This window comes from Trachymyrmex cornetzi, unplaced genomic scaffold (genome assembly GCF_001594075.2).
Source record: "Trachymyrmex cornetzi isolate Tcor2-1 unplaced genomic scaffold, Tcor1.1 scaffold487, whole genome shotgun sequence".
NCBI classification, from domain to species: domain Eukaryota; kingdom Metazoa; phylum Arthropoda; class Insecta; order Hymenoptera; family Formicidae; genus Trachymyrmex; species Trachymyrmex cornetzi.
The window spans coordinates 42,647-55,349 of NW_017299695.1; the positions used below are offsets into that span (position 1 = coordinate 42,647).

A 12,703-nucleotide genomic window follows, 5' to 3' on the forward strand; every position below is an offset into this window, starting at 1 on the left:
AGAGAGAGAGAGAGAGAGAGAGAGAGAGAGAAGGAAAGATGAATACTCGTAACGACCAGAGGAGAAAAAAAAAAGAAAATAAAAGGAAAAAAAAGGAGAGAGTATAATAAAAAGAGGAAAAAAATCGGCGAAGTCTAGAAGCGAGAATTAGGAGGAGGAAGGAATGGAAATGCGCACGCGTGCGTTGAAATGAGCTCAGGCAGAAGGAAGAGGAAAGAAACATACTCGTTTCGCATTCTGCAGCGCGCTAGTCAGCGGCTAACTATAAGAGGAGCTAACTATAACCCGAAGTTTCTACCCCGCGGCGGCTATTTCGAGGTTCTCTCGCGTACGTTGTCGCACCGCCAAATCCTGACCCCGTCCCGATCCGAAAGAGATCCGAACGTACGGAAAGCCGATGACGCCCGGGACTCGTAGAAAAGTGTGATATCGCACAAACATAATAATGACATAATACAACAAAGTAAACGCAAATCTGTCTATTACGGCGTAAACGTAGGGACCCGTTAGGAATGTAGTATTAGCGTGTAATTAACCGCATGGTTGACACGACGATTTCGACCCAAGTTAATCTCTGTTAATAATTCACGCACGGGGGAACGCGAAACACCTCGCACTTAAGGAAAACAGGCTTTAACCAGTCCACGTGCGCGACGGTACTGTAAAAACTATTCGTAATTATCGCAAATTAGAATTACTACAAGTGTTATCGGTAATTTAATGGTGCGTTACCGTATGTTATTAGCAAGAATGATGATTTAATGTACAGGTATTCCACAACATTTTGCAATTGGAACGTTTTGCACCTGAGCGTACAGTTACGTATGATCATGCATCGGGCGATAATATATAATTCTAAGCCGGTTCGTATATCCAGTTTTATACGCGCTATGTTTAATTACGTTTAGTTACGTCGCGGCGATTAAGCGCTCGCTCGGATAACGACAAGAGGTCAATGCACGGAACTGTTTCAATGACGTTCGCCGCTTCGCCTCTCTCATTGGCTAAATCTTATTATTTATTTATAAGCTAATGAATTCTGTTAGAGCAAGAGTGAACAGGATCAACCGACTTTCTTGGCTTCGTATAAAGTTACGCCTTAATGGTATAAACGCAACGAACACCTTCGCGATGCAACATAAAAAAATATTAGTGCTTCTCACTCACGTAATAATCGTAATTTATAAATGTTCCCGATAAGGAACACACACACACCAAATCAAGAAAAGTCAAAATGATTTTATTTTGACTTGAAGTCATGAAAGTAAAAATGATTTTTTTTATTACAAAGTTTGATTATTTATTGATGTTAAACATTAAAGTAAAGTAATTTTGATTTTTGTTTTTATTGACTTTTATATATTCCTTGAATTGTAGGTGATTTACGTATAACAAGCCGGATATTCCAGATTATAATAATAAATGAGATACTCTCTGTATATTAACGTGCCACACATACTGCAGAAAAGCAGTTAAAACAAATTTAATTATATAACATTTAAGATAAGAAAATGTGGAATTTCTTAAAAATTTTCTCGCGAAGAAAATCTCAAGGTATAGTTGATTCTGGTTGAATTTTACACCTGCGATGTCGAGCGATTTTCGAGCGATTAAAGAGGGCAGCGCGATTAGCATCGAACGAGCGACTGGATTAACCTTGCGCTCTCGTCTCGCTTGAAAACGCAAGCTTTCTCGCTCCGCTCTGCAGCGAAAACAGAATCGAGCACATGCTCGATGCATGTCGAACGAGCGCGCGCCGCAGTGATCGCGTGCATCCGGTGGATCAGCGAAGTATCCTTTTCGTGTCTCCTTCGACTCTCGGATCGCGCCTCGTTTAACCTTGCTGGTTTTCTGAACCCGCAGAAAAACTAATCCCGTTTCGTCTCCTTAAGCTGGTTCTACGTTAGTCGCAAGTCGAGCGCAAGCTTGTTGCAGCAATCAATCTCAAGCGTTAATAGCACCATTGATACTTCGGATTGGCTATCGCAACAAGTTTGAGATTGACTTGCGACTAAGATTACCAGCCGTACTATTTTTGACGTCGTAAAATTTTTGGTCATTAATTATAACTTTATAAAATTATATTAATAATTATCGATAAAAATGATGTTTTAGAAATTTTATTTTTGAAACTAAATATACCTACTCGGAATTTAACATCTCTGGTATAGATTTAACACCCATGTTGTGTCTATATAATTCTCACCATGTTAGTGTTAATTTAACACCAACACAGTGAGAATTATATAGACACCGCATGGTGTTAAGTTTACATTGTTATTTTTTAGAGTGTACCGTCTCCTTCTCAAATCATCTTTTTTTAAAAAATATATAATGCCTTTTCTCGTAATTCAGATATGGTAACCTTTTCCAAGGACGAAATGAAAGTCAAAATAATATCATATTGATTAAATCATGACATAAAATGACATAAGTTCTGTCAATAATCGGTCTATATGTATCAAATTGACACTATTTTAACTTGTTCTCCTTAGATTGCAACCTTGTACCCCGATTCTTTATTCTTAACGACAATTTAGTATTGTTATAATGTCGTCGCGCAGCTATTTTATGATGCAGCTATTATATAAAATTTTCTCAGCGACAATATTCCAACACACAAAAAGAACAACAAAAAATCAAAATGACCTTATTTTTATTCTTAACGTCGATAAACAATTATTTACAACAATTATATTATATCAGTTATATTAACGTTAATAAATAATAAAATTTTATAGTAAAAAATAATTTTTTTACTTTCACGATGTCAAAATAAAGTCATTTTGACTTTCTCTTGATTTTGTATGTTCCTTGGGATAATGATACCAATATGGTATCATTACAGATTAACTGTCGCAACAAGTTTGCAATCGACTTGCATTACCCCGACGTAAAATCAGGGTAATGCAAAACCAGCTTTATCTGCACCGTACGGTAGGAGTCCGCGCGATATATTTATACCGAGCAATCGTAAGAATGGGCTTCAGCTTGCGTCTTCGCGAAATCGTGAAATCGTGAAATCACTGAGAACCAGCCCGAAAAGATTTTTATCTACGCAATTTTCTTTCGAGCGACGATGTCATTGTCGCGACGTGCCAACTGTAACGTTAACTCTCGACTGCAGTGCGATGGCAAATGTCGAGTTCCCTGGAAGTGAATTTCACGGAAGATCGCTTCGACGCGAATATTCAATTAAGGACATCGGCTACGTCTGCAAGGGGGGGTTGTTCACGACGAAACGATTTATCAATTACGCTTTGCATGTAACTCTCATTTCTGAGGTGTCTCGCATCACGTAGCAGTAGTAGTATGTCCGTTCCGCCTATGCGTACAAACGACCTCTGAATCCTTTCAGACACGTTATTGCACATGCAATACACCTGTTACTCTTACGGGTTGCGTAAGTTTCCTCGGTGGCGAGCCCGCGAGTCAAACTGACCGCAAGAATTCCGAATACTTTCACTCAGTTTCAAGCTCTGGTGTGGCGCGACATGAATGTTGAGAGACGCGAGACGGTATCCCGAGAAAGTATCCCAATATGTGCAGCACGATCTGATAACTACAGTACGAGAGCGGTCAAGACCGTCGTGGAAGTCAGGAGGAGGTAGCGACGAAAGGCGATAAAAATAAAATTCCCGACTTACGCTCTTGAGTCTAAATTGTTACGTATACGGGTAAACAGATGCATTAATCAAATGTATATGTGTATTCTGCGTATATGTTTTTTTCATCGATTATGGACAGGTGCGACGTTATATTGTCGCGGAGGCGTTATTGTCCAAGTGTCACGCTTGGTACGACTATAATAGGGAACGAAGGTTGATGAAATCTCGCCGTGGGTCGCCCTATTCTGGTCACTCGGGTGGTCCGAGATGCATTTAGGCAGAGTGAATTCCTCTTACGACAATAGCGATTGCAAAATGGACGGGAGATTTTGTTTGGATTGAATGACGCACGCGAAAACGATTGCACGTTGGTCGTTTGTACGTTTCTAACACTGTGAACAACTCTAATATCCATTTCTATCAAAGGTGTAGATTAACTTTAATCTCGCTTTAACTTACTTTTATTTTTCTCCTAAGACAAAAAAATAAGTTAAACCAAGATTGAAGTTAATCCGCACTGATAGAAACGGATATAAAAATATTTTCATTTTGTTAGATAAACTATTAATTTATATTAAAAGCTTTTTATGCGTTTCTTCATTTCCTTGTTTAATTAAATTAATTTAAAGATCAAAATTTAATACTAATTAAGCAATAATAAAATTGTTATACCATAGTTTATAACATATATATTTGTATTATAGGCCTAAATTATCTCTTGCTATAAACAAGAAATAATAAAAAATTATAATTATAATATATGTATATTAATATATATTAATAGTAATTCTGTAAGTTGGATTAATATTCCAAGATACGCCGGTTAGATAGCTGCTTAGGAGAACAAAATAAGCTAATACGTATGCGCGTGTACAACGCGATTGCATTCTATAGTTATGTACTGTACGCTATGCAAACCAACTCGATCGCGCTAACTAATTCACTGATATTATCAATTTATGATCGCGCGTGCGTGATTCGGCACAGGCGGGATTATTTCGAGCGGGAACAAAAGCGAAAGCTAACATTTGAAAAGTCAGACACATTATTCATATAATTATTTGGTGTAATCACATCAAAGCTATTCGAAGCGTAAAACGCTGAGCGAGAATTTCTAACACCAGCTTCGTAATAGCAAAGTATCAGATAATTCTCAAAATTAGCAACACGCAATCATAAATTGAATGCATTAGTATTTAAAACACTATAGTGATAAAAAAAAATACCACTTCTAATTAAGACTTTTAATATTGTTTTAACACAGATTGAAGTATTAATAACTTGTTTATACATAGTAATTTCTTGTTGTCTCATCGTTGAATATCAAAATTCCAGAATAATCCGCCCCTCGAGGCCAACGAGACGATGTGCTCTGCATATCTAGCCTATCATCTCTCAAATCTGCGGAACCTCAATGGATATCTCAGCAGACGCATCTATTTAAAATTGCAAACCGGTGGACCCCGCGCGATGGGATCGAAAAAGGCATAAAGCGACCAAAATGTGTCGCACAAAAGCTCCTTAAGAAGGTCAACCGGACTCAAAGGTCAAGCGGAGTCAACCGATGCGATTTGGTTTATGGCGCGAGCGCGTATCCCTTCCCTCTCATATTATTGTATTTTCGACGATGATTTACGATAGGAGCGACCGTGCATTTGTGTTTTTCTCTCAATTTTTTTTTTCTTTTATTTGCTCGACAACGTACCGCGTCCGACAGCAATGCAGCGATGCATCACGGGACGTCATCAGCAACACTCCGGAATTTCCGGAGCTGTCGTTTTCGCGTCATTCAAAAAAAAAAGGCAATATTTTTTATCGAATGTAAACCAATAAACAAATTCTAAAGCGTCAGTCAAATCTAAAGCGATAAAATTGTTATTCCGTTTTAATTTACTGTATGTGAAACAATAAACAATATATCAAACCTGTGTAAAAATGTGTATGAATTTTAATTTTCTCTGCTTTCATAGCAGTTATATTCCTGCTATGTATATTTACTCTTTCCACACTACAAAATAAAGATATCTCTGAATGAAATATAGTTTGTTTTATGTTTAAATTTATTTTGTTTTTTTTTAAACTTTAAAGCCGAGCTTTTCCTACATTTTACATCCACGCTCACTTAATTTTATTTTAAAGTTTCTGGTTCATTACCGTGAACATTAATTTGTCTCGGAAAACGTTATTACTTCTATTTGTGCGCTGAATTTATAATACGTCCGCATTTATGGTATTTAATCATTTTCACTACTCTCGGAATTAAGAAAAGATATACTGCTTATTTATACAATTTCTCTCAACGACATTATCTATACGGAAAGTTTTGCATGAGAACATACATGACGTAACCCGTAAATCGTAAGATTAGAAGTACGCAATGAGGCGTAAGGTTGTAAATCTCTCGCCTGTGGAAGAAAGTAACCCTCGTAAAAATCTATAATGAATCCCACACGTAACAGTGACCTATCGTTGCGCTTACTTTCGATGCGCCGAGTTCGATGCACTCAGCTTCGCCCATCTCAATGAATAACGCTGAATTACAGTTCACAGAAGGAAAAGAGAGAGAAAAAAAATAAATTGTTGCACAACTGGACGATATTGCATAAAAATGGATGAAGCCACCAAGTAGTAATTTCAAGTAAATTAAGTTTAAAACGCAAAGTTGCCCATCCAAGTTGCGTATCTCAAGTAATTTCTGTAATTCACCATATTTAAGATTATATCTCTTAAATTCGCTTGTGCGTGTGTATATATATATATATTTATATATATTTATGTGCGTTATGTAATAATGTGTCATAATATCGAAAAAAACATGTTATATTAAATACGCCCATATCTTTTTAACATTGTATTTATACCGTATGAATACGATTCGTTTCGTTCAATGATCAGATTGAAGCGGACGATGTAGCATTGATGATATATTAAAGCCTAATTTTATTGAGGCTAATGGGAGAGTACAAGTTAACTTAAACGCTTCAAGGATTTCACGAACCGATTAAAACCGACGAGAAAGATTGCTCCATCGTAATGTAAATCGCGAGTAACGCAATTAAAAACTCGAGAACGCGTCGAGCAGGTTTGCCGCGGTTATCGCGACCTATGCGAGTAGCGCATCGGAGCGCACAGGAGCGGAGTGCCTCTGACAGATGGCCACCAGAGATTTCCGCAAGAAAATAACGTTTACAAAAACGTTGACGAGAGATACTGCGTGAATATGGCGCTCGCTTTGGAGGCAGGCACGGCGATTCCTAGAGAGCGACGGTAATCGTTAATCCTTGCGAAAGCGACTCGTCACGATTTAAGTGGAACCATTCGCTACCTTTGCATATTAAACACGAGTTACTGCTTGTACCTCAACTAAGTTATTGCACACGAGTCTATTAAGCTAGCCCGGTCAATGGGGATCGAAGATGAAAAGATAACAAGATTTCGCGTCTAATTTGAATTTTTACACAGAGATACTGTCATATTTAAATTGCCCTGTGGAATAATCGCAGCGTAAAAATTAACGAACGCGTGCACTGAAAAAAAGGATTGGCTGTTGCAGCAAATTAAATGATAAAATATGGCATAGCGTTTTTAATTGATTGCAGCAGCCAATTTTTGGCTGTGTTTAACCTATCGAAATTCTATACTGATATTGCGGATAGGTTAACGCAACCGAAAATTGGCTGTTACAGCCAATTAAAAATGCTATGCCATATTTTACCATCTAATTTACTGCGGCCCCCAATCCTTTTTTTCAGTATATTACATTACACGACGTACGTTGTTGTGCATAATTTCGATACCGAGAATCATGATAATACTTATATTGGAACAAGGAACACTTTGTCGAACAGGCATGTATACACACGCGCTTCGCTCCAATCTGCTGTAACTTCATCCGTTTCTTTATCCCATTTCAGATTCACATCCGGTAGCAGCTTTTGCATTTAGTAGAAACCGTTTCACGCCAAAATGTGCAATATTGATGACTTTGTACTTCATATTATATGTAATAAGTCTAAAAATACCAAAAAGTATGCGAGGACGATTACTTTGCAACGTCAATTTGTTAAATTACCGTGAATTAATGTTACATGTTCTAGGAAGTACGTGTACATGACGTAGTTTATATGGTCACAAGGATGCACTGAACGTGTGAAATGGCGTTGCGATAGGTATAAAAGCGAATCGACCGCTTTCACGTACTTTGCAATTTATACGAGTGCTTATAGTTCGGTCAAATGAATGCTTTGCTATCGATCTTTCTATAATTTTGCTACCTTTATTCCCAGTTTAACATAGAACGCGTGATTTATTAAACATGAGTTTTAAGTTTTCCCGAATGTGTAACGCGGTAAAATATGAGAAACATTGCGTTAAAGACACTTCTGGATGACTCTGAAAAACACAAAATATAGACACAAGTATTTGATGGAAATAAATCTCACAAGTTAAGGAACAAAAACTCCGTTCTTAACTATTGGCGAAATTTAGAACAACGAGCATGAACTTATGATGCGCCTTTGGTCAATTGCTTTAATCAACTCTTGTGAAATAAATCTTTCTAGACGAAGAAGAAGAGCGGCAATTTATTTTGAAAATATATAACTTTGCTTTCAAATTTACTTGACAAATACGACTTTTAAATCAATTTAATATCTCCACCTAATAGACAATATTTTTAAAATATAATTTTTTAATAATTGTTTAAAAAATACAAGGAAATCTGTTTATCTAACTGTCAAGATGCGTGTAATTCTATTCTCTTTGCATTTCTCTTTGCGCTTCTCGAAGAGACGTGAAGATACACGATCGTGCCCGTCTTATTGCAGACGTTATTACCAATTAACCATTATTGTCTGTCGCATATCGCCACTGCTAACGCAGCCGTAGATGTTTCACAATCATGTTCGAGATTGCAAGTGCGAGAACATTGAAATTATAATAATCCCCCACACATTGCAGTAAAATATTTCACTCCAGAGTCATTATTTTCATGAAGACATTGCGGTAGACGTGATAAATTGCGATATTCCACAATAACGTGAAAATTGAAAATTCGCCCATCGTTAATTTATAATTATTTTTTTGTATCAAATTTTAACATTATTAAGACAATGTATAAATGTTACGGCAATACTCCCTTTAATCTGAGATTTATATTATTTACATACCAGTTGATATATGTGCTCTCTAAATTTTTTGGAGTGAAATCTCACTTCAAAAGAGTGAAAATCTGCCACTTATTCAAGAGTGCAAATTTTTCACTATTTTTAAGTAATGATAGTATTTTAACTCTTTTGGTGTGAGATTTCGCTCCAAGAAATTTAGAAAGTGACATTAATACAACCCCGAAATATGTTGTTATAAATTTAATCCATTGCAAAATGGTAGAAACTTTGTTAAAGAGAATTACAGAGGGTTATAGAATGCTTCTGTTTTCTGAAAACATGTTCAGAAACTATAATTGCTGACAACCGATTCGATTGTTCAAAACTGTTGATACAAACACTTTAGCGATAACACGTATTGTTCTAACAATATTTGTCGATATTATCGATTTTTACTAAGTAAATGCATTATTTGTACTAAGTAACAGCCATATCATCAAGAATAAATTGAAAAGATTGTATTACATACATAACCTATTATATCTTTATACATAAATCTAATACTAGCAAATATTAAAAAACTGTAATCAATTACATATTTTAAATATTAAATCACTGTTATTTAAGACTTTTAGTATCAAATAAGTAATTTATTACTGTCTTTCAGTAATAAATTGGCCAATAATAAATTGGTCAGTATTAGATTTCTGTAATGGAATACCGCAGTAATGGTTCATCGTGTCTAGAGTAACAGAAGGGGGTTGCAGAATTGCATTAATTCGCTATTGTCGCTGCTTAAGCGTCACGTTTAAATAATCAAAAAATAGCAATAGGTGATATTAATGAATAGTGAAATTAATTAATATAGTACATAATACCCCTTTTATTTCATAGAAATGTCATGCGATCGTTGTCGGATACACTTACCTCTGGCGGACACGAAGAAGACAGTGGTGAACCGACGTCTTCCGGTCGCTATACAAAATTCCTATGGTGCAGCGCGGAAAAACACCCCCACAGCTGCGGTACTGACGGTTCGTTCCTCTCGGAAAGGCACAGGTGTCATCGCACTGTCACGGCGCACGCAATTCACGATTGCCGCATAGGATACCGCGGCATGTTTCTCTCTCTCTCTCTCCCTCCCCCCCTCTCTCTCTCCTCTCTCCTCTCTCTCTCTCTCTCTTTCCGTCTCTCTCTCTTACTTTCTCTTTTTCGTTTTTTTTCCTCCTTATATGTTTCTTCTATCCTTCTTCTTGTTGTACGTGACGTATCGGTAATCGCGACTCGAGAAACAATCGGAAATTTCGGGGAGTGGATGGAACGTGAACCTCGATCGATGTCCGTGCGCAGACTGCCCGCACCATCGTCGCCGGTTGCCTCGCGTTCGTCATACTACGGTCCCTCGTTGCGTCTTTCTCCCGCGCATGTTTCCGCTCTTTCGTTCTTTCCCCCACCGCATGCTCCCGTCTCCCGTCCCGCTCACACATGCACGAATTTCCCTTCAAAATTAATTAATTACATAATAATTATAACTTTTATTAAAGTGTAAAAGTTAACAAGAGAAGTATAAGTTAATGTATAGTATAAAATAATATGCAATAAAATAGAAGAAATGTATGTTCACCTCAAAAGGTGAAGCATATCAGCATAATGTTGTCTTGAAGTCTAAGTCTATAATAATTACAAAAACAGTAATTACAGATAATAATTATAAAAACAAAATTACAGATAATAACATACTGTATGAAAACAAAATCATGTATCTATATATTTAATGCATATATGTATACATTAATAGAAATAAATTCAATATTACAGAATAAAGGAAAACAGAAAAAGAATTGTAACAAAAAAGTGATATTATCTATCGCTAAGAATTTTTTAATGTTAAGTACGATAAATTTCACCAAACTTTTTTATGCTATTGATAATATTATATATTATACGTTGCCATATGGCAAGAAAAAATATTCAAGAAGACTTAGGAGTAATTCATTTTGATATTGTCATGTGGCAATAGTGCAGAGATTATCGTAGGTTAATATGCATTAAAATATAATAGCTATCGCACAGCTGACAGTAATTTAAACTTCTTCACGTGCCTTTTAAGCCAATGACACCTACAGGTTTTTCGTAGGATGTCACTTCTTTCATCATTTTCTTTTCTCCGGTATTCAGTTCACCATTCTCTCCATAAATATCATCATATTAAGTAGCAACATTCATATAATTATCATTTAGCAACACTACTTATCGTTTCTCTTATACAATCTCAAAAATTTTGCCAAATTTTATGTTATAAAAAATACAGTTACAATATAAAATACAAATATACACACAAGTTTTACATTAATTTTGTAAATTTGTGATAATTACATTCAATTTTGTAATAAAATTTTAATATTTCTATCGTTTATATTAATATTTCCATCGTTTGTATATAATATATTTTTGTAGTAAAATAAATTAATTATGTATTGCACTCATACATTAAACACACTGTTTAATTAATAACATATTATACGTCACCAATTTATGCACTGAGAAACATTTGTTTAATAATCATAATGTTCAAAATAATTCGACCAAAATTTTCGACGAGATTAAATCCACTATTATTATTAACACGTTTGAAATCAATAATAAATTCATATAAAAGTAATGAATTTACATAAATTATTTTTTTTTAGCACTTGTATCTTTATTTCTGAAAATTGTACAATTATTAATAAATGAGTCGAAAGTTACATAATTAATAATAGTACGTAAAAAATTAAATTTATTTAAACTACACAATATATTTTGTTTCACTTGGGATACTCGGTTGGAAGTCTAAGTCCGCCGAAGCTCGTTGTCGGATATGACGAGACATCATTAAGATTCCGTACGTCGGTTTCAAAACCAACTGACATTTGTTCTTTGTAAGTGTGAGATAGAAGAAGGGCACCACACCCAAGATTGGTGTTTTCCTCGTGTAGACATGGCAACTGATAAACTTTGTTCGCCATCTGCATTCGAGAATAAGTATTCTTTAACGCGTCATTATTCGCGCTATTTTAGCGTTCATACAATAACTTTCAGAATAATTAACACAAGAATAAACGAACGCTGATAATAGATTTAGAAATAGAGTAATAATTAGTATAATACGATGTAGCTTCCTGTTCAGCAATAGAAGGATTGCATAATTGATGAGATTCATTTATTAATAATTGCACGTTTCCTATAATAAATTAAATTGCATTATAAATGCTTACAAGATTTCAACTTTTATAGGAATTAATAAATTTAATAAAAAAAACGAAAGTTCTATTATTTTTTATTACTTCTAAGAATTTTAAAGCAAACTGTGCTTAAGATAAAAATAGAACAAAATAATTTCAGAAATAATCAAAGAAACTGACAGGCGTGGAAAAACAATTCCATAATTAATGCAAAAACAAATGTAACGAATTAAGAACAAATAGCCGGTGAAATTATGAAGGGTTTATAGCTGCTGCATCGCAATTACGTTTGTTCGAGAATGATGAGCATTGCGTTTCGTCTTTGGAAGCGGTCGCGACTGAGGATCGAAAAGCCTCTCCGCTATTCTATATGAGAATCTTAGCTCGTTTAAGATAAGTAACTGCCACGCAAAAACTGGACATTCCGCTGGTATTTGTTCTTTTTTCATTCCACCGTATATTTTCTTCTTTTAACTTTTCATCGCTTCGTTCGAAGAGCGATGACACTTCAGTCTCCACTAGATGCATAATGTATGTAATTCCGATGCAATCATCTAAATTCTAAAAATATATATGAAACTACATATTCACAAAGCTATTAAGAGACAATTATCGCATTACAAATGCACGCATAGTGCAACTCAAAATGCAAGAAAATATCCGGGAAAAAGTATTAAATAATGGACATGTGATATATATAATTATACATATATAAAATATGTCAATTTTATATATAATTTTATATAATTTTATATAATTATATATA

General features: G+C 35.2%; 1 protein-coding gene across 1 annotated transcript in view; it reads right to left on the minus strand.

Moving 5' to 3' along the window:
- Window positions 1-10,101, minus strand: part of LOC108765365 (uncharacterized) — a 32,956-nt gene extending 22,855 nt beyond the window's left edge. Inside the window, exon 1 of the mRNA XM_018514042.1 lies at window positions 9,641-10,101. The gene's annotated coding sequence lies outside the window, so the exon portion shown is untranslated. The remainder of the gene's footprint in view (window positions 1-9,640) is intronic.
- Window positions 10,102-12,703: the final 2,602 nt, after the last annotated feature.